At 39.8% G+C, this 24,616-nt stretch overlaps 1 long non-coding RNA gene across 1 annotated transcript in view; it reads right to left on the bottom strand.

Moving 5' to 3' along the window:
• The window catches only part of LOC105465884 (uncharacterized), a 39,967-nt gene that overhangs the window by 14,320 nt on the left and 1,031 nt on the right, over positions 1-24,616 (bottom strand). The window contains exons 2-3 of the long non-coding RNA XR_977846.3: positions 6,528-6,637; positions 4,473-4,559 (exon numbers count right to left, since the gene is read on the bottom strand). This is a non-coding gene — a long non-coding RNA (uncharacterized lncRNA). The remainder of the gene's footprint in view (positions 1-4,472; positions 4,560-6,527; positions 6,638-24,616) is intronic.

Genomic DNA, 24,616 nt, shown 5'->3' with positions numbered 1-24,616 from the left:
ACAACAGAAATTTCTCACAGTTCTGAAGGGCTGGAAAGTCCAAGAGCAAGGTGCGAGCAGATTCCACGTCTGGTGAAGGCTGACTTTCTGACTCATAGACAGTTGTCTTTTCACTACCTCCTCATGTGGTGAAAAGAGCAAACAAATTCCCTTGGGTCTTTTTCATAAGAGCACTAATCCCATTCATGAAGGCTCCACCCTCATGACTTAAACACCTCCCAAGAGGCCCCACCTCCCAATGTGTCTGGAATTGGTGGGTTCTTGGTCTCACTGACTTCAAGAATGAAGCTGCGGACCCTCGTGGTGAGTGTTACAATTCTTAAAGATGGGGTGTCCGGAGTTTGTTCCTTCAGACCTTCAGATGTGTCTGGAGCTTCTTCCTTCTGGTGGGTTCGTGGTCTTGCTGTCAGGAGCGAAGCTGCAGACCTTTGTGGTGAGTGTTATAGCTCTTAAAGGCAGCACGTCTGGTGCTGTTCATTCTTCCTGGTGGGTTCGTGGTCTCACTGTCTTCAGGAGTGAAGCTGCAGACCTTCGCCATGACTGTTACAGCTCATAAAGGCAGCGTGGACCCAAAGAGTGAGCAGCAGCAAGATTCATTGCAAAGAGCGAAAGAACCAAGCCTCTGCACTGCGGAAAGTGACCTGACCCGGTTGCCACTGCTGGCTCAGGCAGCCTGCTTTTATTCCCTTATCTGGCTCCACCCACATCCTGCTGATTGGTCCATTTTACAGAGAGCTGACTGGTCCAATTTGGGAGTGCTCATTGGTACCTTTACAATCCTTGAGCTAGACATAGAGTCACAGAGTGCTAGTCCTCCAAGTCTCCACTAGGTTAGCTACATACAGAGTACTGATTGGTGTATTCACAACCCTGAGCTAGACACAGAGTGCTGATTGGTGTATTTACAAACCCCGAGCTAGACACAAAGTGCTGATTCCTGCATTTACAATCCTTCAGCTAGACACGGAGTCACAGAGTGCTAGTCCTCCAAGTCTCCACTAGGTTAGCTAGATACAGAGTACCGATTGGTGTATTCACAAACCCTGAGCTAGACACAGAGTGCTGACTGGTATATTTACAATCCTGCAGCTAGATATAAAAGTTCTCCAAGTTCCCATCCAGTTGAGGAGCCCAGCTGGCCTCACCCAGTGGATCCTGCACCAGGGCTGCAGGCGGAGCTGCCCGCCAGTCCTGAGCTGCGCCTGCACTCTTCAGCCCTTGGGCTGTCCATGCGACCGGGGCCCCACGGAGCAGTGGGCGGCACCTGTCGGGGAGGCTCAAGGCAGCGCGGGAGCCAACCGCAGGGGGAGGAGCTCAGATATGGCGGGCTGCAGGTCCCGACCCTGCCCCACTGGGAGGCAGCCAAACCCGGCGGGAATTTGCGTGCAGCGCCGGCAGGCCGGCACTGCTGGGGGACCTGGCGCAGCTGCTGGCCAGGGTGCTAAGCCCCTCACTGCCCTGGGCCGGCGGTGCCAGCCGGCCGCTCCGTGTGTGGGGCCCGCCGAGCCCGCGCCCGCGCCCGCCGGAACTCACGCTGGCCCGGGAGCGCAGCGCGCAGCCCTGGTTCCCGCCCCCGCCTCTCCCTCCACACCTCTCGGCATGCAGAGGGAGGGGCCTCCGGCCTCAGCCAGCCCAGAGAGGGGCTCCCACTGTGCCGCGGCAGGCTGAAGGGCCCCTCACGTGCCGCCAGAGTGGATGCTGAGGCCGAGGAGATGCTGAGAGTGAGGGCTGCTAGCACTTTGACATCTAACACTAATACTATCACTTTGGGGTTAAGATTTTAAGATACGAATTTTGGGAGGACACAAACATTCACACCCCAGCAGGGAGAAAGATGAGGCAGAAATTATCAAGATGCACTCCTACTAGCCTTCTCTCTCACACTAAGTAGAGACACCCTAGAAGAGGCCACTCCCTGTTCTTAGACTTCCTGTTATCTCCTCCCCGCTTCAATCCCCCACCTAAGTCCACTAACAATCATAAATTATCAACATGGTTTACCTAGTATTGTCTTCAAGTCTCTGTGAAGCTTGGGACTACATTCTCAGTATCAATTTATTCTGTGTTTTTGTTTTTATTTTCATATTTCTAGGTGGCATTGACAACTAACTTCAGTTTTAAAAATTGAAAAGATTCTCTTCGCTGGTGAGTGACTGAATGAGGAACAAAATGATTGCTTAGCTAACAAGATACCTTCCTTTGCACAAGAAACCAATTATTTACAAATAGTTCATAAATAACAATTGGCAAATTGTAAACTAATTATTTACAATTTACAACTGGGCATGTACATTTCTCTGGGTGAGGTTGAATTTAAATGTACTAATTAATATTATTTTTTAAACTCTACAATAACTCCTTTTAGAAAAAGAAATATTTCTAAAATGTTGCTACTTATTTTCTATGTTATGTTTCATTAAATCTTAGTCACATGTATTTCCTTAAAGAAGGGAACTCCTATAATCAGCAGTTGAAACGAGGTCATTGTGCCCATTGTTAAGCCATTTCCTTGTCTAAGATACTATTCCACTTCATTCAAGAGCAGCTCTAACCAACAGGACTTTCTGCAATAATGGAATAGCAATAATTGCTGTCCAATATAGTAGACATTAGGCCTGTGGCTTTTAAGCACTAGAAGTGTAGCTAGTGTGACTGAGAAATTGATTTTGAAGTTTTATTTAATTTTATTAATTTAAATTTAAGTAGCACATGGACTGGTGGCTATCACACTGGACAGCCCAGTTCTGGATTCCCAAGGATTCTTGGGTGAAAAGGAGGACATAGGAGAAGGCAACTTCTTGAATCTGTCTTGCTTCCTTCTTGATGTAAAACACAATGTCCATAATATAGCATGTCTCAAATTACTTAGTCTAGAATGGCAATCAAGCAATCCCTGATTACTTTATATAACTGTAACCCTCTACACCCCATCACTGTTCATCCTGTGTACCTGCTTTATATCCATCTGATATAAAAAAAATTCTAATTATTTGTTTACTGCCTATCTTCTCCCAATTGAACATAAGCTCCATGAAGACAGGCATTTTTGTCTACTTTGTTCAGTTATGCATATGTACACACACACATACATACGTCATGCCAGACCTCTATTAACATCAGTAGGGATGGGAGTAGGTTTAGGATGCCAAAGAAGAAACTCAGAGCTAGAAAACAAGACATAGGGGTTTGGAGGTTGGTTTTTGTATGTTTGTTTGTCTGTTTGTTTTTCTGTTCCCAGAGACATAGGGTTTTATTAGCAGGAAACGTACATACTGGGATGACCCAGTAGTGGCAGGCTGGCCAGAGAAAAACATGCAGTTTATATAGCATTTTCACTTAGCACTCTCCCCATAACAGCCTCTACCTGGCAATCTTCATTTAACCCAAAACAAATGGCCTCGTTGCCCTGTATTGCCCATGTTCCACAGGACAGGCCAGGGATTTAGATGCTCCTCATAGACAAGGAATGAATTTTCAGATTGGCCATTCCTGGATTCCTTAGCTCAGAACTCCAAACACATATTCAGGTGCATCTGCCATACAGGGCATTCTCAGGGTGTGTTTAAGTTATCACTATCAGGTGCATCTACCATACAGCATACACATAACAAATGGATGGCCATGCCCAGCGAGCCTACATCCCTGTTGTATGACTATTGATCCGGCTGCCTCAGTAAAGGATAGTCTATACCATCAGCAAATTACGACAGGATGATTGAGTGGATCTATCATGTTTTTAGGGCCTCTAGGCCTCAGGAAAGGATTCTTTAATTTGGACTTTGGGAAATAAAGAATTAATAGAACCAAAAAACCCCCACTACAGTTGCTCTCTGAGGCTTACTAAACAGCTACTATAGACACATTACATGGACACGTACAGTCTACAATACAGCAATTTATATTCTGCATCAAACATCTATGGCTTAATTTAATCATCAATTCTTTCTCCCTGAGGTAAAGGGGTCCCAAGAGGGCTATGCATTAGAACCCACTGTGGAGTTTCCAAAATGTCTAGATCTCCAGAATTTCCAGAGGTGAGGCCCAGACATGCAGAGCTCTGTGAAGCCAGAATGAAAACCCCTTCCCTAAATGAAAAAAATTTTTCTCAAATGGCAAATGTGGGTCCCATACTTGGTGTCCTTTTTTTACAACCACGAACTATTTCCCCATCATCTGAGGTATTCTCTGACCCCCATTGCCTCTGTGCCCAAATACCATGACATGAATTTTCTGGATTTGAGCAATGGCATCCCACTTACCCTGTGCCAGATTGGCTTTTCCTCATATTTCCTTATGTGTGATGCCTTCCACACCTATGCTCGGGCAAGTGTTTCTCTTTGCCACCTGCCTTTCTGTGATAGTTCTGGAGTTTTTTCTTCACATCAGTGGTTGTATTAGTCCATTTTCATATTGCTATAAATAGCTACCTGAGGCTGGGCAATTTATGAAGAAAAGAAGTTTAATTGACTCACTGTTCCACAGGCTTAACAGGAAGCATGACTGGGAGGCCTCAGGAAACTTGGAATCATGGCATAAGGTGAAGCAGAAGCAAGGACCTTCTTCACATGGTGGCAGGAGAGAAAAAGAGAGAAAGGAGAAGTTACACACTTGTAAAATATCAGATCTCACGAGAGCTCACTCACTATGATAAGAGCAAGGGGGAGATCAGCCCCCATGATCCAATCACCGACTACCAGGCCCCTTCTCCAATTCCACATGAGATTTGGGCAGGGACACAAATTCAAACCGTATCAGCGGTTCAAAAATATAAGCGTGTAAGAACTACCTGGGGAGTTTGTTGTGCCAGTTTCCTGGAGCCTATGCCCAGAGATTCTGGGTTACCAGAATGGGATAGAACCCATGACTTTGCCTTTTTTTTTTTTGAGATAGAGTCTCACTCTGTCATCAGGGCTAGAGTGCAGTGGCATGATCTCGGCTCACTGCAACCTCTGCCTCCTGGGTTCAAGTGATTCTCCTGCTGCAGCCTCCCGAGTAGCTGGGATTACAGGCGCATGCTACCATGCCTGGCTATTTTTGTATTTTTAGTAGAGAAGGGTTTTGCCATCTTGGCCAGGCTGGTCTTGAACTCCTGACCTCAGGTGATCTGCCTACCTTGGACCCCCAAAGTGCTGAGATTATAGGTATAAGTCACCATGCCCAGCCCTGACTTTGCATTTCTAACAAGCTCACAGGTGTTAAAGGAAACCAAATATGGCCTGAGAAGGATTTGTATATTTGGCTTCTTGTGGATAACTATAACCTAGCTTAATAGACAAAATTGAAAACCTAACTTAGGAGTAAGTTAACTTAACCATCAATTATTTCTCCCTAAGGCAAAGGGGTCCCACTATGGCTATGCATTAGAACCCACTGTAGAGCTTCCAAAAGATCTAGATCTGCAGAATTTCCAGGGGTGAGGCCTAGTCATGCAGAGTTCTGTGAAGCCAGAAATGAAAACCCCTGCCCTAAATGAAAAACTTTTTCAATGCGCCTATAACAATAACTGAGTCCTGGCCAATCCCAGTGGCCATACTTCAACCCCTTATAGACTGCTGAGTGTTCAAACTGTGTTCAAATAAGGCAAACACCACCCTGTAACCAATCCAGCTGTTTCTGTACCTCACTGCCAATTTCTGTATGTCAATTCCTTTTTTTTTTTGTCTGTAAGTCTTCTTCCACCACATGGCTGCACTGGAGTCTCTGCGAATCTGCTGTGATTCTGGGGGCTGCCCGATTCACGAATAGTTCATTGCTCAATTAAACTCCTTTAAATTTAATTCAGCTGAAGTTTTTCTTTTATCACAGGTGAAACCCACACTGTGAGAACCACTGTTCTTAGGCGGTGCCCAGCCCAATTTGATGTGGATACAAATCACCTGGGGATCTTGTTAACGTACAGGTTCTGATTCAGTACATCTGGAATGGGGCTTGAAATTCTGTATATTGAATTAAGGCTCAGGTAATGTTTGATACTGCTGGTCTGAAGAACACCTTTTGAGTATCCAGGATTCCAGGGGTTTCACCCATGGTCACTTGGCAGCATGGTGAATAGAACTGGTCACATTTTCTTTCTGCTCTGTCAATGTTGGGGGTTGAATTCTATCCCCAAAAAAGATATGTTAACGTCCTAACCCCGGGTACCTTATTTAGAAAAAAGGTATTTGCAAATATAATCAAGTTAAAATGAAGTCATGCTGGATTCGAGTATACTCTAGTCCAATGACTGAGGTTCTTATAAAAAAACGGAAATTTGGATGCAGACACACAGAGGAGAATGCCATGTGAAGACAGAGGCAGAAATTGGAATGAAGCGTGTATAAATGAAGTGACACTAAGGGCTGCCATGAGCCACTAGAAGCTAGGCAGAAGCAAGGAAGATCACCTGGCAGACTGTGGCTCTGCCAACACCTTGATTTGGGACTTCTGGCCTCTGGAACTGGAAGACAAATTCTGTTGTTTTAACACCCAGCTCCCTAGGAAACAAATATAGTCACATAGCTCAGCGACCACATACTGACCCAACCCACCTCAGGACCAGCAGTGGGCTTGCATGGATCATGACATTTTCCCACAGTCCCATAATCTTCCATATTCCCACAGTCAGGTTTTCTTTAATTTGCTGATCTTTCTCACTGCACTGCAAAAGAAGACACATCTTCTTGACCTTGTTTTGAATGAAGAGAAAAAGAGAGTTTCTAAGAAAAGCCCACCTACTGAGAGATGGTACTCCTGGCAGCAATCAATTTTTTTTAATGTGTGATCTTTTAGTGTTTCCACCTTTCAAATGTTTTCTTTGCTAGAGGCTTTCAGAAACATCTCATAGAGTTTTCAAAATCTTCAAAAGCTTTTGTTTCTCAGTAAGTTTAATAAAAAATATATGCCATATGTAATTTATAAGATTTAAGAATTAGGCTGTAATAAAACACAGTAGTAAAGTGACAATAATTTGATTTTTTTAAATGTTGTTTCAGAAAGTATTTTCAAATTCTACCTATGGTAACTGAGGATACATACCCTAGAAATTAATTTTCACAAAAATATAAATGCATCCATAGCAACAGTCAGAAATTTATAGTTAAATATTGCATAGCAAAGAATGCACAGTATTTAAGAAGTTTTTCCTGTATAACTAAGAGAGCTAATCAAAATCCAGGGGCATGTGCTTAAATATATTAGGTGAGTGCAAAAGTAGTTGCCGTTTCTGCATTGTTGGAATTTGCCATTTGATATCGGAATACATTCTTAAATAAATGTGGTTATGTTATACATCATTTTAATGAGCATTTCTCACTCTAGGTTTTTTGCTAATAACTTATTACTCATTGTTTATTTCCTGTTTATTTTAGACTATGAAAATGATGTTGGACAAAAAACAAGTTCAAGCAATTTTCTTATTCAAGTACAAAATGAGTTGTAAAGCAGTGGTGTTTGCAACATCGCAACATTGCAACCAGGAACTGCTAATGAATGTAGTGCAGTGATGGTTCAAGAAGTTTTGCAAAAGAGAGGAGAACCTTGAAGGTGAGGAGTGTAGTGGCCAGTCATCGGAAGTTGACGACAAATTGAGAGCACTCATTGAAGCTGATCCTCTTACAACTACACAAAAAGTTGCCGAAGAACTCAATGTCAGCCATTCTACAGTCATTTGCCATCTGAAGCAAGCCAGAAAGGTGACAAAGGTCAATAAGTGGGTGCCTCATGAGCTGACCAAAAATTTTTAAAAATCATCATTTTGAAGTGTCATCTTCTTATTCTATGCAACAACAATGAACCATTTCTCAACTGGATTGTGACATGCGATGAAAAGTGGGTTGTATATGACAACTAGCAACAACCAGATCAGTGGCTGACCCAGAAGAAGCTTCAAAGCACTTCCCAAAGCCAAACTTCCACCAAAGAAAGTCGCTGTTTGGTGGTCTGCTGCCCATCTGATCCACTACAGCTTTCTGAATCCCAGTGAAACCATTACATCTGAGAAGTATGCTCAGTAAATCAGTGAGATGCACCAAAAACTGCAGTGCCTGCAGCCAGCAGTGATCAACAGAAGGGGCCCAATTCTTCACAACAACACGTGAACACATATCCCACAACCAATGCTTCAAAAGTTGAGTGAATTGGACTAAGAAGTTTTGCCTCATCCGCCATATTCACCTGACCTCTTGCCAACTGACTACCATTTCTTCGAGCATCTCAACAACTTTTTGTAGACAAAACGCTTCCACAAGCAACAGGATGCAGAAAATGCTTTCCAAGAGTTTGCCAAATCCTGAAGCACGGATTTTTAAGCTACATGAATAAACTTATTTTTCACTGGCAAAAATGTGTTGATTGTAATGGTTCCTATTTTGATTAATAAAGATGTGTTTGAGCCTAGTTATAATGATTTCAAATTCATGGTCCAACTGCGATTACTTTTATACCAACCTAATACTTAAGTTCCTTAGTTTTGAATCCAGTGATTGATAACTACAACAAGGAGAGGCAGTGTGAGAAGGAATGAGTACATGACTTGGGTCAGAAAATCTGGCTTGCAGTATGTACCAGGTGTGGACAGCTATATGTTATATGACTAGACAGTCAATCCCTGTGAGGCTCCAGTTTCCTTAAGTCTGAAACTAGACTAATAATATTTACCTTTCCTACTCATTAGAAAGATCAAGTGAGACACAGCATATAAAAGTACTTGGGACAATGTTAAATAAAATGTGAAATCTACTACCAAAATACATTTTAATTAAATCTTCTACCAAAAAGTACATTTAAAGATAATTCAAGAAACTATTATCGCATTATTTGCCACTTAAATATTTTAAACCATAACAAAGCCTAACCAACTGCAACATATTTATTTAAGTAGCAAGTTACTGGTTTATTAAGAAGGACAATTTTGTTCTACCGTAACTACTATGAGGATGAGGTGATACCTGTTTCATTAAGAAAAAGTTAACGTGTCAATTTCTATTGATTAGCAGCAAAAATATTTTAGCATCAAAGTGAGTGTGCCATCCTTGCAGATTATATAGTTTAATAAGTAATTTATTAAATTTTAGCTACAGTGAGCCAAGCACCGTGCTACCACCACACACACACACACACACACACACACACACACACACACACACACACACACACAGTGATGGGTGATTTGGGGTGTCAACTTGACTTAATTAAGGGATACCCGGATACCTGGTAAAGGATTATTTACTCTCAATCATTGCATTAATCACCCTCAATGCTTCAGCGAGCACTTCTGTTGAAAAGGGAACCAGGTGGTTTGGCATTTGATTAGAATGATTGGGCTGCCCCAGGTGTGTCTGTGAGTGTGTTTTTCAGAGGAGACTGGTGTGTGAGTCTGCAGACAGTGGGAAAGATCTGCCCTCAACATAGACAGGCACCATCCAATCAGCTGGGGCCCCAGATGGAACAAAAGGGTGGAGGAAGGGCAAATTCTTGTTCTCTCTTCCAGAGCTGGGACACCTTTTTTCTCCTGCTGTTGGAAATCGGAACTCCAGGTTCTCTAGCTTTTGGACTCTGGGACTCACACCAGCAGTCTCCCAGCCCTGCAGCTCTCTGGCCTCAGATTGAGAGTTGCATCATTGACTTGCCTGGCTCTGAGGTTCAGACTTGGAAGAACCACACCCTTGGCTTCCCTGGTTCTCCAGCCTACAGACAGCCTATCACCAGACTTCTCAGCCTCCATAATTAAGTGAGAATTTTCCCTAATAAGCCCCTTCCTATATATTTCTCTACATGTCCTATTGTTTCCTGGAAGAACTCTAACACACCAAACAAAATATGACTTCTTCCCCACCACAATGCTGTGAAGTTAGAACAAATACTTCACAGACAACGAGACTAGGGCTTAAAGGGATGAATGAGTACCTCACTCAAGGCCTCTTAGGCACTAACTCTAACTTGATCATTATATTCATATTGTTTTTAAAAAGACTTTAACATTTTTGACAATAAGTCATTATGGCTTAGTTATCATCTTAAAGATTTTTCTCTTCAGTTTATCACCCATCAATGTTATCTTCTTCTAAATTATACTCTAACACCTGTGAGGACTGCATCCTCAAGATCTCTACAACGCCCCAACACTGGTGTTGTGTATATTTTCCCATATACATATAAAGGGCAGGTCCATCCAGCACTACCAAGCCCATTTAGAGGCCTGTACACTGAGCTCGGGAAGCTAGGCTTACACAGCCCTGCACTCAGCCTCCCAGCCTGTGTGTACAACTCAAGTTTGTGCCCTGATGAAATCACGAACATCTTGAAGGTATCTCTCAAATCAAAGCCAAACAAGCTAAATGCCTAATCACCAAAGATCTTCAACACAGTATGCTTCTAGGTGAGCTAACAATTTTCCTATTAGAAAATTTCTGATGTTCAAAGAAACTCTTGAAGACATAAGGAACCTTAGTTCAGGAAGAGCAGAGCCAAGAAGGTGAGGACACATCCCTCTCCTGTGCATTCCTTGGCATCCTTCCCTCACCCTCTCTCATGATAATATCCTGTCTTTATTTCGTAAGCAAATTTAATCACTTATTCTCCACAGCATTCTTTTGCTGGGTCTTCAAACATGCATAGCTTCCCAAGTGTGGAGAACAACTTTGATAGTAATATCCACCATTTTCCTGGAATAGGATTCTTTACCATCCCCAAGGAGTCGTTATGGGGTTACCTGACAGCATTCTCAATAGTAGCTGTTTCAAACAACATTAAACCCTAGTTCATGAGTAGCTGCTCCACACCTAGTATCGTGCTGGGTGGGGGTGAGGATGCAAAGGTTCCCGTACTCAAAAAGCTGGAAGGGTGATAAGGAGGCACACATACAATCAGTACAGGTTATGGCAAATGGAAAGCCTGAAATGAAAATGAGGACCTAAGAGGGAGAAGCAGATAGGGTAGCGGACAGCAGTAGAGCACTGAGGGCTCAAAAGCAGGAAGTGGTTAACAACTGGCAGAAAAGCCAGGAAGATGAGGTCTGAAAAGCATGCCATGCTTGGCTGTAAACGGAAAGAGAGAGATAAGGCAACAGCTGGAGAAGAAGGCACAGATAAGGGAAAGAGCCTTTAGTTGCATCTTAACCTGCCTTAAGGATGATAGATTCAATTGCTGTAATATGAAGATCTTCCGTTATGGCTGACAGCTGCCACGGAAAATGAAGTGGTGACGGATGGGTATCTGAATAGCTTCAGATGTAATTAAGTTGCAGGGGGGAACATCCTATGGGACGCAGACTGGAATTTTAGATTAGTGTAAAGACAAGCCAAACATTCTGTTTAGTTAATACTACCTTCTAGAGTTCTGAAGCAAATTTTCATTCAGGATTTGTAAAACAGTACATATGTGAAAACACTGTTCAATCATTTGAGTAAGCCTGAGTTAAAATACTAGCTTTACCATTTGCTAGCAGTGCTAACCCTGGGTAACTCAAATTGTCTGTGTTCCAGTTTCCTCATCTATAAAATGGAAACAATAAATAGTACTCCCATTGCAGCTTTGCCAGAGGAACAAATTAGTTAATCCACATAAAGTGTTCAGAATAGTGACTAGCACGAGTCAACCCTCAATCTATTTAGCTGTAACTGGCATTATAATGATTACCATTTGCTCTTGATCAGTTTCTATCAAAGTCAGACTACTTACCTCATTTTACAGATGAGGCAAATTGGCTTCACATGAGTAAATGATTTTCTTTGAGCCCTATCCCAAGCTAGAATTACGGCAAAATTTGCAAACTTTCACTCATACACAGCCTAGACTCTGTTAAATATGAACAAACCTTTACATGAAGGGCATTACGATTGCAATGCAGTCTAATTATTTTTACATAAGAATTGAAGCAATAAAAAAATTAGGCTTAGGTTCATTTCATCATACCTGCACTGGATCACAAGGTCTACAAAAGTTAAATTAATTGTATTGGAAAAAATAACAGTAAAAGAAATTAAAAGGAAGAAATATTGATATCTGATAAAATATCCAACCTGATATCATTCATAAGCAGCCCTAAGTTCTGTGGAGCCTTGAAAGGGCTCTGATATGAATATAAACAGAACAGCAAATCAGCCCTGAGTCTTTATGTAAGAAACACACCAAGGAAGCTGTTTTCATGATTTTCCATTTTATAGGGAGTCACAACACTCCTCTCCATCCTTGAAATGCCAGCACTTAGCACCTCACTTGGCATGAAATTGGTTTGTGACAATGTGGGTTTGAATTGAGTGGAAAAGTAAGTTAAAGAGTTGAAAACAATCTAAATCTCCTTTGAAAATGGACAGAAGTATACCATCCATTATAATACAGAAAATAAAATGGAAACATTCAATGATTCTTAATCTGTAACAATAGAGGAGATGATTCTAAAGAGATAAAGCAAAAATCAGGTATATTAAGCATTGGAATGCACCAAATAATTACAACTTATAGATTTATTTTTATGCTGTGCATAAACTAAGACAGGAATAATTTAGTTTTTCAAAGGTCAAATGGTGGGAAAAGGTAGGGGGAATGAAGAGAGATAGGGAACAACACTCACATGGATGTGGGTCCTACACAAAATATAGTAACAGTTCATAAATATCAAGTTCCCATTTCAGGAGCTCTTGAGGGGATCCATGCAGAATAAGGTTTATTTATAACTGTGACTAAGTTCTTGATAAAGGAGTAAATAGTATTAGTGTTTCATTTTGAAAATCAGAAAAATGTATACTATATTTTACAACTTCTATAAGAAATCTTTACTTTTTTAAGATTCCCGTGATTGAAGTTTAAGTGTCAGTTATCTAGAGAGTTCACCTGTATAATGATTCTGGATTGGATGGAATAATTGGTATCACACTGTAAATGATGATAGAACTTAACAGTAAATCAACTCTATAAATCTTTCCGGCACTGGACAAGAAAGAGTCCTTGGCTGTGGTCCCTGAGAGAAGGATAACACCAGCTTTCTGCCTAGGGGAACTTTCCAAGTCATGGCACAGGGAAGTGAATTCCTATTGGAAAGCAGCAGTCTCGCTGGAGAGAGAAAACAAATATTGGAGTTTAAGGAGGCTGAAGAGGCTAGACGTGTGCTGTTAGAAAGAGCCATACAGTGAGGAATCTCCAGATGTCTTCATAGGTGTCCCCTTGTGTCTTTTGCCAAATGCTAACCTATACAATCACAAGGCAGGGATCTGCAATGCCTGGCTGACAGCAGCTACTAGAAGCTGAGAGCCAAACAGAGACTCCAGAAGCTTTTCCACAGAGAAAGGTGGGGCAGTTCCAATCAGCCAGAAAAGAGAGACTTTACTGAAGACTCTGCTTATTTAGTTGAGACCTGAGACAGGTCATGTTTTAGAAGGGCTACTCTAACCCTAGGCTAATGGCTGCTCTAGATCTGTCCTAAGCAAAAACAAGCTTGGACAGGATCAAGCTGCCTGCCAGTAAATCAACTGCCTGCTAGCACAAAACCCAATATTCTTAAAAGGATAACAAAATGCAGAAATGGTATGAGATGAAAAGAGAATCTATGTGACAGAATGAAGAATTTCAGAAATGGTACACATGGGGGTAAAGATTTCCTCCTATTTAAAAATTTATATAAAAGGCAATTGACTTTCTAAAACAAAATAAAATTTATTGTGGGACTTATATGTAGAAGCAAAATGTATGACAGAATATAGAAACAGCAGAAATTATGAAAGTGAACAAATGGAATTTTGTTGTAAGTTTCTTACAATACAGCATATGTGATGTGCTATAATATTCAGTGTATGTTATGATTATGATACATCTGATAATTCCTAGAGAGATCACTAAAAGAATCAAACTTATAGCTAAAAAGCCAATAGAGGAAACAAAATGGGATTCCCAAAAGTACTTGATAATTCCAAAAATGTCAGGCAAGGAGGGAAAAAAATTAAACAAGGCAAATAGAAAATAAATAGCAAAATGGTAGCTATTAACCCAATCATAGCAATAATTGCCTTAAGTATAAACTAAATAATTAAAAGGCAGAGATTGGCAACTAGACTAAAAAAAAATAAAACCCAGCTGTGTGCTGTTTATAAGAGACACAGGCAAAATGTTAGAAAAAGGCTAAAAGTAAAGGAATAGGATGATATATAACATGCAGTCACTTGTCATAAGAAAAATTTAGAGTAACTATTAGTATCAAACAAAGTAGACTTCAAGCCTAATATACTGGCAAACAAATCTATCAACACATGAAAATGATGACACATCCTGACTAAGTGTGAGGCTCGACCCAGTAATGCAAGCTTGCTTCATCACATTAACAAATATAATCTCAACAGACGCAGAAAAGTCCTTTGATGAAATTCCATACCTAGTCCTGATGAAAAACAAAAAAACTCTCAGCAAACTAAGAATAGAGGAAAATCTCCTTAATCTAACAGAATATCTACAAGACATCAACTGCTAACCTCATACTTAATGAAGAAAAAGACTTAATAATTTCTCCCTAGGAACAGAAATAAGGCAAGGATGTCCACTCTTACTACTTCTGTTCAGCACTTCATTGTGGATTGTAGCCAGAGTAATAAGCATGTAAAAGAAATAAAAAGCATAAAGATCTGGAAGAAAGAAATAAAACTAACTTTATTCACAGAGGGCATAATCTCATTCTAAGGAATTTAACAAAATTAAGTACTAGAACTAGTAGAATTTTAGCAGAATACAAGGTCAATATCCAAATAATTGTCCTCTAAAAGAAAAAAACAGGCAAATATTTTTGTCAATCTCAGGGTAGGTACATATTTCTTAGAGATGACACAGAAAATGCTAATCATTAAGAAAAATCAAACTTTATCAAAATTAAAACTTCTGTTCATCAAAAGACACCATTAAGAAAATGAATCTGTCAGAATCTGAGTTAAAAACTGAATAGTTGTATATTATAATATATGCACAACACATACATCTGACAAAGGCCTTGTATACCTATTATACAAATTCCTATATTTCAATCAATAAGACATGCAACCCTATAAAATGGAGAAAACACTTGAAGAGATACTGCACAAAAGAAGATATATAAATGGTTAAGTAAGCACATGAAACCACACTTAACATCCTTCACCAGGGAAATGAAATTAAAATTGCAATTGTATACTATTATGTACATACGGAATGGCTAAAATTAAAAACACTGACTACATATATTACCAAGGACATGGAACTCTCATTCATCACTAGTGGGTATGTAAGTGATTCGATTACTCGGGAAAACTATTTGGCAGTTTTTATTAAATACTATATATATATATATATATACACACACACCCCCCCCTATAATCCAACAATTCCATTCCTAAATATTTACCTAAGAGAAATGAAAACAAATTTCTACAAGTAGACTTGTACAAGGATGTCACTAGTTTTCTTCATAATATTTTCAAATTGAGAACAATCCAACTGTCTATCAAGAGAATGGAGAAACAAATTGTGCTATATTCATAAAATGGAATACTACTCACCAAGAAAATGAACCACTGATACATGCAGCAGCTTGAAGGAATCTCAAAAACATTATGCTCAACAAAAGCCAAATATGAAAGAGTACATAATGAGCCCACTTATAGGTTTTAGAACAGACAAAACAAATCTGTAGTGATAGAAATAAGTCACAAGGAAGGGACATGAGACAGGAACCAGTCAACTGAGAAGACATGAAAGAACTTTCTGGGGCAACGGAAATGTTCTATATATTCATGAGGAGTGAGTTATCTTGGGTGTACGCTTTTTTGCAAAACTCATTGAATTTTATATTCAAGATTTTTACATTTTACTATATGGAAATGATGCTAAATTTAAAAAGGAAAAAAACATTAAATGCGCCAACTTATTCCCTGAAGATGGCCTACTGTCAATAGTATATGAAACCGTGATATTTATTTTGTGACTAAGGACCATCTTGCAACTGTTTGTGTATATTTCTTGTGGTGTGTAAATCAGTGTTTTATAAAAATGGGATGGGATGGTCTGATGCATTACTCTACCTGGTCATATCTTGTTTTCCTCTTTCAGGAATACATAGCAGAAATTTCACCAAATGTGCTGGATTGGCGCTCATTTTATCCCTATTAGCAGAAAGTGTTACAGCTTCTTAAATTTTTTGCCAACCTGATGGATCTAAAATATGCTATTGTTACTTCAATGTTTATTTCCTTGACTATTAAAGAGTTGACCATCTTTCCATATATTTAACATAAATTTGGATTCTTGGCTGGGCATGGTGGCTCACGCCTATTATCCCAGCATTTCGGGAAGCCAAGGTGAGCGGATCACTTGAGGTCAGGAGTTTGAGACCAGCCTGACAAACATGGTGAAACCCCATCTCTACTAAAAATACAAAAATTAGTCAGGTGTGGTGGTACGTGCCTGTAATTCCAGCTACTTGGGAGGCTGAGGCAGGAGAATCATTTGAACCCAGGAGGCAGAGGTTGCAGTGAGCTGAGATCGTGCCACGGCACTCAGCCTGGGCAACAGAGTAAGACTCTGTTTAAAAAAAAAAAAAATTTTTGTATTATCTTTTCTGTGAATTGCTTATTTATCTTCTTTGCCTATTCTTTTGCATTAAAAAATCTATAATCCTATCTTCGTTGAACAGCTCTTTCTAACACATAGGTTGTCCAAATAATCATCTAAATTTTATAAAATGTTTTATTGCCTTTGTCTTTACCTGTAATTCTTTAATTTTATGTGGCGTGTGATAACTTTCCAAATTTACTTTCCTCCGGATGGATTAACTAGGTGTAAAAGCCGTTTCTCAGATAATAATCTTTTGTTCATTGAATTAAATTTTCACCTTTGTCAAACATTAAGTTTCCATATATAAAAAAATTCATTATTGGGATCTTGTTTTTTCTGTTCAATTTGTTTGTTTCTGTATCAATGTTATGAGGCTATGATACAGTCTTATAATATTTTTTTAAATTTTTTTCTTATGATCTATTATCCTATAATTAGTCATTCTCACCATTCCTCTTTTTTATTAATTTCTTAGCTATTCTTAGAAATGCTGTATGAACTTTAAGATTATTTAATTCAGTTGTTTTTATTTATTTATTTTTTTGAGACAGACTCTCGCTCTGTTGCCCAGGCTGGAGTGCAGTGGCACAATCTCTGCTCGCTGCAAGCTCTGCCTCCTGCGTTCACATCATTCTGCCTCAGCCTCCCGAGTAGCTGGGATTACAGGTGCCCACCACCATGCCTGGCTAATTTTTTGTAGTTTTAGTAGAGACGGGGTTTCAATGTGTTAGCCAGGATGGTCTCATTCTGATCTAGTGATCCACCCACCTCAGACTCCCAAAGTTCTGGGATTAAAGGCGTGAGCCACGGCGCCCGGCCTATTTAATTCAATTTTAAAGCCTCTTTATGATTCTGATTGGAATTACCTTTGATTTATAGGTCAATTTGGGAAATTTTAAATTTGGAGAATATTAAGGATTCCATTTGAGAACATGATATATTTTTCCACCTGTTTCACCTTTTTATATCCTATAATAAGATTTTTTAAAATCTTCCTTCTTAAATCATGTGTATCTTCTTTATTTCTAGGGATCTTACAGTTTTGTTAGTATTGTGAATGGAATTTATAATTCTATTTTTTTAACTGGTTATGGCTTTTATAGAGGAAGGATTTATCAAAAAAATTTTTTTTGATTAAAGCTCATATCTAGAGCCTTTTGGAAAAGTGAGAGGAGATTACCCCATCACATAAAGGCAAGTCTGAGCCAACAAGATCATCAATCAGGATTCAACAGAACCAGTCCCATTTTTTTCTAAATCTCTGTCTCCTGGTGGCTTCCTTACCTGGCTACTCTCTGATTTGGGCACCCATTTTGCAGTTCTTTTCTGTTCTTCCTTAACTAAATTCTACTGGCCCTCTATTCAATGCCTTAGTGCTCATCAGGCTGGTCTGAGAGGATGCCTGCTGCTTCCCAGGGGCTGAGGCCAGCACATCTATGGATCTGTCCTCTCAGACAATACAGTAGACACCACTAAAGCAATCTCCAGCTATAGAGAATAAAACTTTATACGAGCAATATAAAACAAGTAACCATCTGCACTGTGGTCTTAAAAGTTTTATATGCAGTAAAGATTATTCCTAATGAGGAGATAAGAAACCATTACAATCTTGAAGAGTGGACATTTAAATGTAGTTATATTGAGCTAATAAACCTTAAAAATTAACCGACTAAATCTCAAAGCAGGGTTAACCTGCATTGAGTAGGCCAAGCTTAAGTAGCCCACCACTAGTGTTAAACAGGGGAAGTTTTCTTTCTCTTCCCTTGACCCTGGTATCTAATGTGTAGAGATGCTATCTAGCTATCTAGCCATCCTCTGATACACCCTAAGGAGATTCAGTCTCTACCTACCTTCAACACACCTAGCTAGAGACAGTGAAACCAGTTTTCCATCTGCCTAATAGGCAAATACAAGCATACTTTGCCTATGACATCTCTCTGCCTCCTCTTCCTGCTTTTGTCTAGTCAATCCTTACCTAGAAAACCAGCCCAGATATTCCTATCTGGGTTCAGCCTTGACTTTTTGATTCATTACAGAACCCTCCACTTCTGAATCCATCTCGTCTCTTCCCTTTGTCGCGCTGCCCCTGATCTGCTCATTACCTCCTCTTCTATAATATGACTCCTTCTCAATACAGAATATGTATTGAGGTCTAAGCTCTTGAACTTCATCTGTGATGATAATTCCTTTGTCTACCATGGCTTGACCCCCACTTTTCTGTCTTCTACGGGGCTCCACATAATTTGACAGACAGCATCCAGGGCTCTACCTTCAAACTTGCTTCAGGCGGGTTGTTTGCTGGGCTTGCCAGGACCTTGGCCTCCATATCATTGGAACTCTGACAGTTACCTCAGTTAGTGCTCACATGGGAAGTAGAATAGGGTCTGTAACAGCATTACTTTCACTTTAAAAATAGAGGAGCTGGGGCTCAAGAGAGGCTTTAATACTTGTCCAACATCACAGAGAAGTGAAACCTACACTTGAACCCAGGTCTCTCGAATAGGTCTCCTGACTAAAAATTCCTTGCTTCCCGTAACTGTTCGTTTCTGCCTCTGAGAATAATTTAATAAAAATATCTGGCCTGTTATTAAACTGTAATCTTCTTGAGGATGGAAGCCAGGTCTTTTTGCCTTTACATTTGTTATCTCCCAAACATCCAATAAGGGCCCAGGTCTTACACAATATTTTTGATAAACAATTCTGTGGAGAGTATACACAAACAGCAGAGTGAAAATGTAAAACCAAAGCATGAATGAAGAAGTACAAACATTAACAACATTTACAGCTGATGGCTTTTCTAGGAACAGCTTTTATAGAAAGTATATATTTGAGAAATTGAATGAATCATGGCATTTTAGAGTATTAGAACCAGATCATAAAAATCTTTATGATCTTCTTATCTAATCCCTCTGAATTGAGAGAATAGCCAACAGTTAGGAGGCAATACGGAATAAAAGAGTCTGAGGAGTAAATCTTTTTTCTTGATCTCAGAAACCCATTATTCAAGGAAGCATTTTTTCTGGTCATATTTTTATTGGGACCAGCATTTCCTAGCATTGTTAAGTTTATATAAGTATATAATATGAGCTATGTTCATCTACTTAAACATCCAGTGAGTCAATAATTATTTTTTCTTTTTAAAGAGGTTGGTCTTGAACTCCAGGGCTCAAGCAATCCTACCACCTGAGCCTCCACAGTTGCTGGGATTACAGGCATAAGCAACAATGCCTGGCCTTCAATAACTTTGAATTTTAAATGCTTAGATCATGTCTTTTAACGTTACCTCTTTGTTTTTTAACTTTCCTTATTCAAAAATAGATTACAAAAGATGTTGCAGGGGCCAGTCATAGTGACTCATGCCTATAATCCCAGTTACTCAGGAGGCTGAGGTGGGAGGATTGCTTGAGGCCAGGAGTTCAAGACCAGCCTGAGCAACATAGTAAGACTCGGTCTCTACTAGAAAAAAAAAAAAAAAAAAAAGTTGCCATTTTGCTTCTTGACTCTGTGTATATCAAACAATTACAAACTCTTAAATGCTTACAGGCTCATTCATTTAGAAAACCTCTTACCTTAGACTACCAAAAAGCAACACTGCCTTTAATAATGACCAGAATATAACACAAATGGTTTTTATCTGAGATACTATAAAAGTTATCTTCTTTTGAAACTATTTATATCTGCAACCCAAATAATGTTCCCATCACCAAAAAAACTAAACTCTAAAGAATTAGCATATAAGTTGGTTTTCTCTGAGTGATTCCTCTAAGCAGTTTATAAAGTGAGTTAACCTAAGAAAAGTCATTTTCAGTAATCATAGACAATGATGTTGAACAAGAATATATAGAAAAGAAAATTGTGAATTTAAATAAAACCTGAACTACATATAACAGGAATAACAGTTTTTAAACACATTACAGTTGGCTCTCCATATCCGGGAGTTCTGTAACTGCAGGTGGAAAATACTTGGGAAAAAATACAAATTAAAAAATGTATCACAACTATTTATATAACATGCACATGGTATTCAATATTATAAGTAATCTAGATTGAAAGCATATGGGAGAATGTGTGTAGGTTATATGCAATTATGTCATCTTCTATAAGGGACTTGAGAATCCTGGACTGTGGTATCTTGGAGTGGGTCAGGTAGCTTGTCCTGGAACCAATCCCCCATGGATACCAAGGGATGACCGTAATATGATTTTCTTTTTGCATTTCTTTGCATGACCTTCCTAGCCTGCCAGAATCATCCTTTTTGCCTCAGGAAATTTGGCTTGTGGTAGGAAGAATGTAAAGGAATGAAATGGGTTCCTGCTGGGTTTTTACCTATCAAAGTGGGCTCTTGCAGTCCCCAGTGAAGCAATGGTTTTGAGTAAGAGGAATTTCTCGGTTCCCCCAAAGGACTTAGGATAGCAAAGCTTAGAGAGCTGTGGACTGAGTTTTACAATAAGCCACAGGGAACAAAAACCTACGCTATGAAAATACAGGAAGACACACCTGCCTAGGGAATTAGTAGCAAGGTTTCTAGGATAGGAGGAAAGAGATTCTAAAAAAGGAAGCATGGAAAAATGGAATGTAGAATTTTAAAAAAACATATAGAATGGAAAGATCTACAAAGCAAAGCCCCTATTCCTTCTCCCCAGCTCCCTACCCCAGGACTAAACCCAAACCACAAATCAGGGCAGGGACTTAGTGAGAATAGGAGATGCCTAAGTTGCAAAATTTAAGCAGGCATCCCCTGTCGGTACTGCAAGCCTGAATGGGAGCTCCTCCTCAAAGTCCGTACCCCAGGTGCCCTGCTAGCTTCATCTACCCAGTCCTGCTACAAAAACAGAGATGTGGTAATAGAAATAGCCTAAGTCAAAAGGAAGAACCACACGCCATAGGTTTAGTGTCCTTTCTCAGGCAGATGCGGGGAAACCTGTGAGCTCTTAGGGTAGCACCAAATTCAGGGCACAATGTGGGAGAGAGAAGGCAGTGCCTGCACAGAAGTTTCCGAATGAACTGCCAGGGGGATGAGGAGATGCAGAGAGAATGAAGAATGAACAGAGGCCTGGGGATGGAAAAGAAGACTGTCAAGGGAAAGAGAGAAGACAGGAGGTGATGGGGGGTCTTTAATCGGTAGTAAGTGGGGTAGGTTACTATTAACATATTGAGTGAGGATACATCTAGTGTACAGACACCAGTGCAAGCAAGCCCCTCAAGAAGCTATCGTGAACTAAAAGACAACCCAGGGACCTATGTGTACAGGTCTGAGACCCAGTCTTCACCAACTACAGGTTGTATAAATGCCATACGCTAAGGTGCCTTGGGGAGAGGGGCAATAAACCAAAGAGTCTGCCCTGGAGGATATTGCGTTTCTTTTTATTGACAAATTTTGTTTTGTGTTGTTTACTTTTCCCTTGAAAAGTACAGGATGTTATATCATAAGCAATAATAAAAGTTATTCAAAACAAAAAAACCCTACATTTCTCTTTATAATGTACTTTGCCTATTTTTGGAGGGTTTATTGTCTTCCAATTACTGAGTTTTGAGAGTTCTGTATATATTTGCACACCAGTTCTTTATTAGTTATGTGATTTTAAAATATTTTCTTCTGCTATATAGCATCTTTTCACTCACTTGAAAGTGTCTTTTGAAGGCCAGAAGTAGCTAAGAAATGCTTGCTTAGCTATCTGAGAAGGCTTCTAAGAAGTATCTATGAAATACCTAAGAAATCTCTGCCTAACCCAAGGTCACAAAGAGTTTTATCCTGTGTTTTCTTTGAGAATTTTTATAGCAGGGAGAGGAGTGACCTCTGAAAACTCAAGGTGCTGAAAATTTTTAAAAGAATTTCTTTTGTAGCCAGTCTGTTACTGCCATGAAATATATTTCAAGGTTTTAGCCTCCCAGTTGGTGCTCTTTGGAATGAAAACAAATTGAAGCATTTGCCCAAGGAAAACAAAATTGACATGTTCAAATAATTTTAAAATTTCTTCTAAAGATTAGAATATATTAATTCAGTTATTATCTTGGACTCTGACTTCAGTACTAATGGATAACTGGAAGTTGAATATACATACTTCAGTAATGGAACTATCACTGAATGTTTTGTTTTGGTTAAAATTTTGGAAAACTCCAGAAAACTCATACTGGATTTAATTCATTCATCCAATATGTTTATGGATACCTACTATGCCAAGCACTGTACGAGGGGCTTTTATCCATTTTCATCTATAGATTTTCTTATTTGATCTTTCTAATAACTATGTGCTTTGGGCAAAAGAAACTTCATTTTTAAAGGTTAAAATTTGTCAAATTCTCACTGTTAGTGAGAGAGAAGCTTCTGAGAATCTATAATCTAGTTTAATAGTCAAGTACCTTGACAACAACAATACTCTAAGATAAATGTCATGATAGACATACGTTAGCCTCTGTGGCTCCCAGAGGGAACCTCTGGGAAGGCTTTTAAAGAATAGAATTTTGACAGGTAAATACTGGGCTTTGATAAGGGGAGGAGGTAGAATAGAAAAATTAGAGGGGAAATTTTTCACAGAGGCACATTGGCCAGAGAATGCCTGGTGTGGTCATGGAACAGCAAGTTGCTGTGATTTTTGGTAAGGGGATAGGATGGTAGGAGATGTCAACATGTGACAGGTTTGGGGGCAAGAAGAGATATACTGTAGCAGGCAACAGGGAGTCAGCAAAGGATTTAGACCAGGAGAATGGCTACATCAGAACTGTGTTTCAAGAAATATTTTTGCCATCCTTAACTAATTGATGGCAGTCTGTATAGAAGGAGGAAAGAGATAGGAGGCAGGGAGGCTGGGGGAGGCCATCTTGGTAATGCTGGCAGGATGTGGGCAGGACTGGGAACTGACCAGGGGAAAGGGAAAATTTCACTTTTTATCCAAAATGTTCTCTCCTAAGCTCTTTTTGTACTCTATCCTTGGGAAATGATGTAGAATCAGCTAACTGCCTGATTTGAAAGGATTTTTAAAAAATTTTTTGATTGATTGGCTTGTTCTTTATTTGACAACTAAAAAGGGCCTCTTTTTGTGCAGCAGAAAGATATAACCCAAGACGCTCCAGGAAAGTCAACTGAGTTATGGTGTAAAGAAAGGATGTGAGGGATGAGGGAAGCCAATTACTCCTCACTCAGGTACTGGAAAATAAAGAATGGACACAGAACACTACTGATCAGTAGGAGATCTGGAAAGGATGAGATCAATTGAATTTGATTGGATGGGGGTGCTTAATGATGACTCCCCAATTTTAAAAGCAAGTGGCTAGAAAAATGGTGGTCTTTCTGTGGGAAATAACACAATGATTTAGGAAGAGAGATAATGTGCTTATTTTAAATAGGTTGAATTGGAAGACATTCCTATTCAAAAGATAGTCCAAATGATAGGACTTTCATGAGGAAATATCCAAAAGCTATTCATAGGCCAGAGATAGTGTTCATAAAAGAAGAAAGGGCTGAAAATAATAGTCAAAAGTTGTCCACATGGAGATAAAGCCATGTGTGGTTGTCTGTGCTGAGGGATAACATGGTGACAAATAGATGGTGACTAAGGGCAGACTTTTGAGGAAATTCAGCAGGAGAAGAAGACCCATCCAGAGAGACAGAAAGGACATAAGGCAAGAGACGCAGAATATGTAGAACTTCAGGGGTAAATAGAAGACAGGCAGAATTGGTAAAATACAGCAGACCTGTCAGTGAGCATGTGGATGCAGGGGCTGTGTTTGGTGATAAAGGATCAATTCTTCTGGGCAGGCTTTCCACCTTCTCCCTCCTGCCCCACTCCAGGCCATCTGGGTCTTTACTTTCTCTCTTGTTGCCTAACCTGAGCAGAGACAGCACTGATAATGGGTTAGCCAGCAGTTTACCCTTTGCATCAAATGTTCTCTAAAAGCAAGGACTGTGGGGCCTCATCCCGCAAGGTGATACAGGATGGGAATTCGGGGAAAAATAAACATAATCCCTGATGGAGCAGTGTCAGGGGAGTCCAACTGTAAGGTATTATGGAACAGGAAGATGGTAGGAAATGAAAGAAGCACCTGATTATAGAAGGCAGGCAGGGAGTTATGAGAA

This window comes from Macaca nemestrina, chromosome 14 (genome assembly GCF_043159975.1).
Source record: "Macaca nemestrina isolate mMacNem1 chromosome 14, mMacNem.hap1, whole genome shotgun sequence".
NCBI classification, from domain to species: domain Eukaryota; kingdom Metazoa; phylum Chordata; class Mammalia; order Primates; family Cercopithecidae; genus Macaca; species Macaca nemestrina.
The sequence above is the reverse complement of the archived record's forward strand: the minus strand, read 5'-3'. Positions and strand labels throughout refer to the sequence as shown.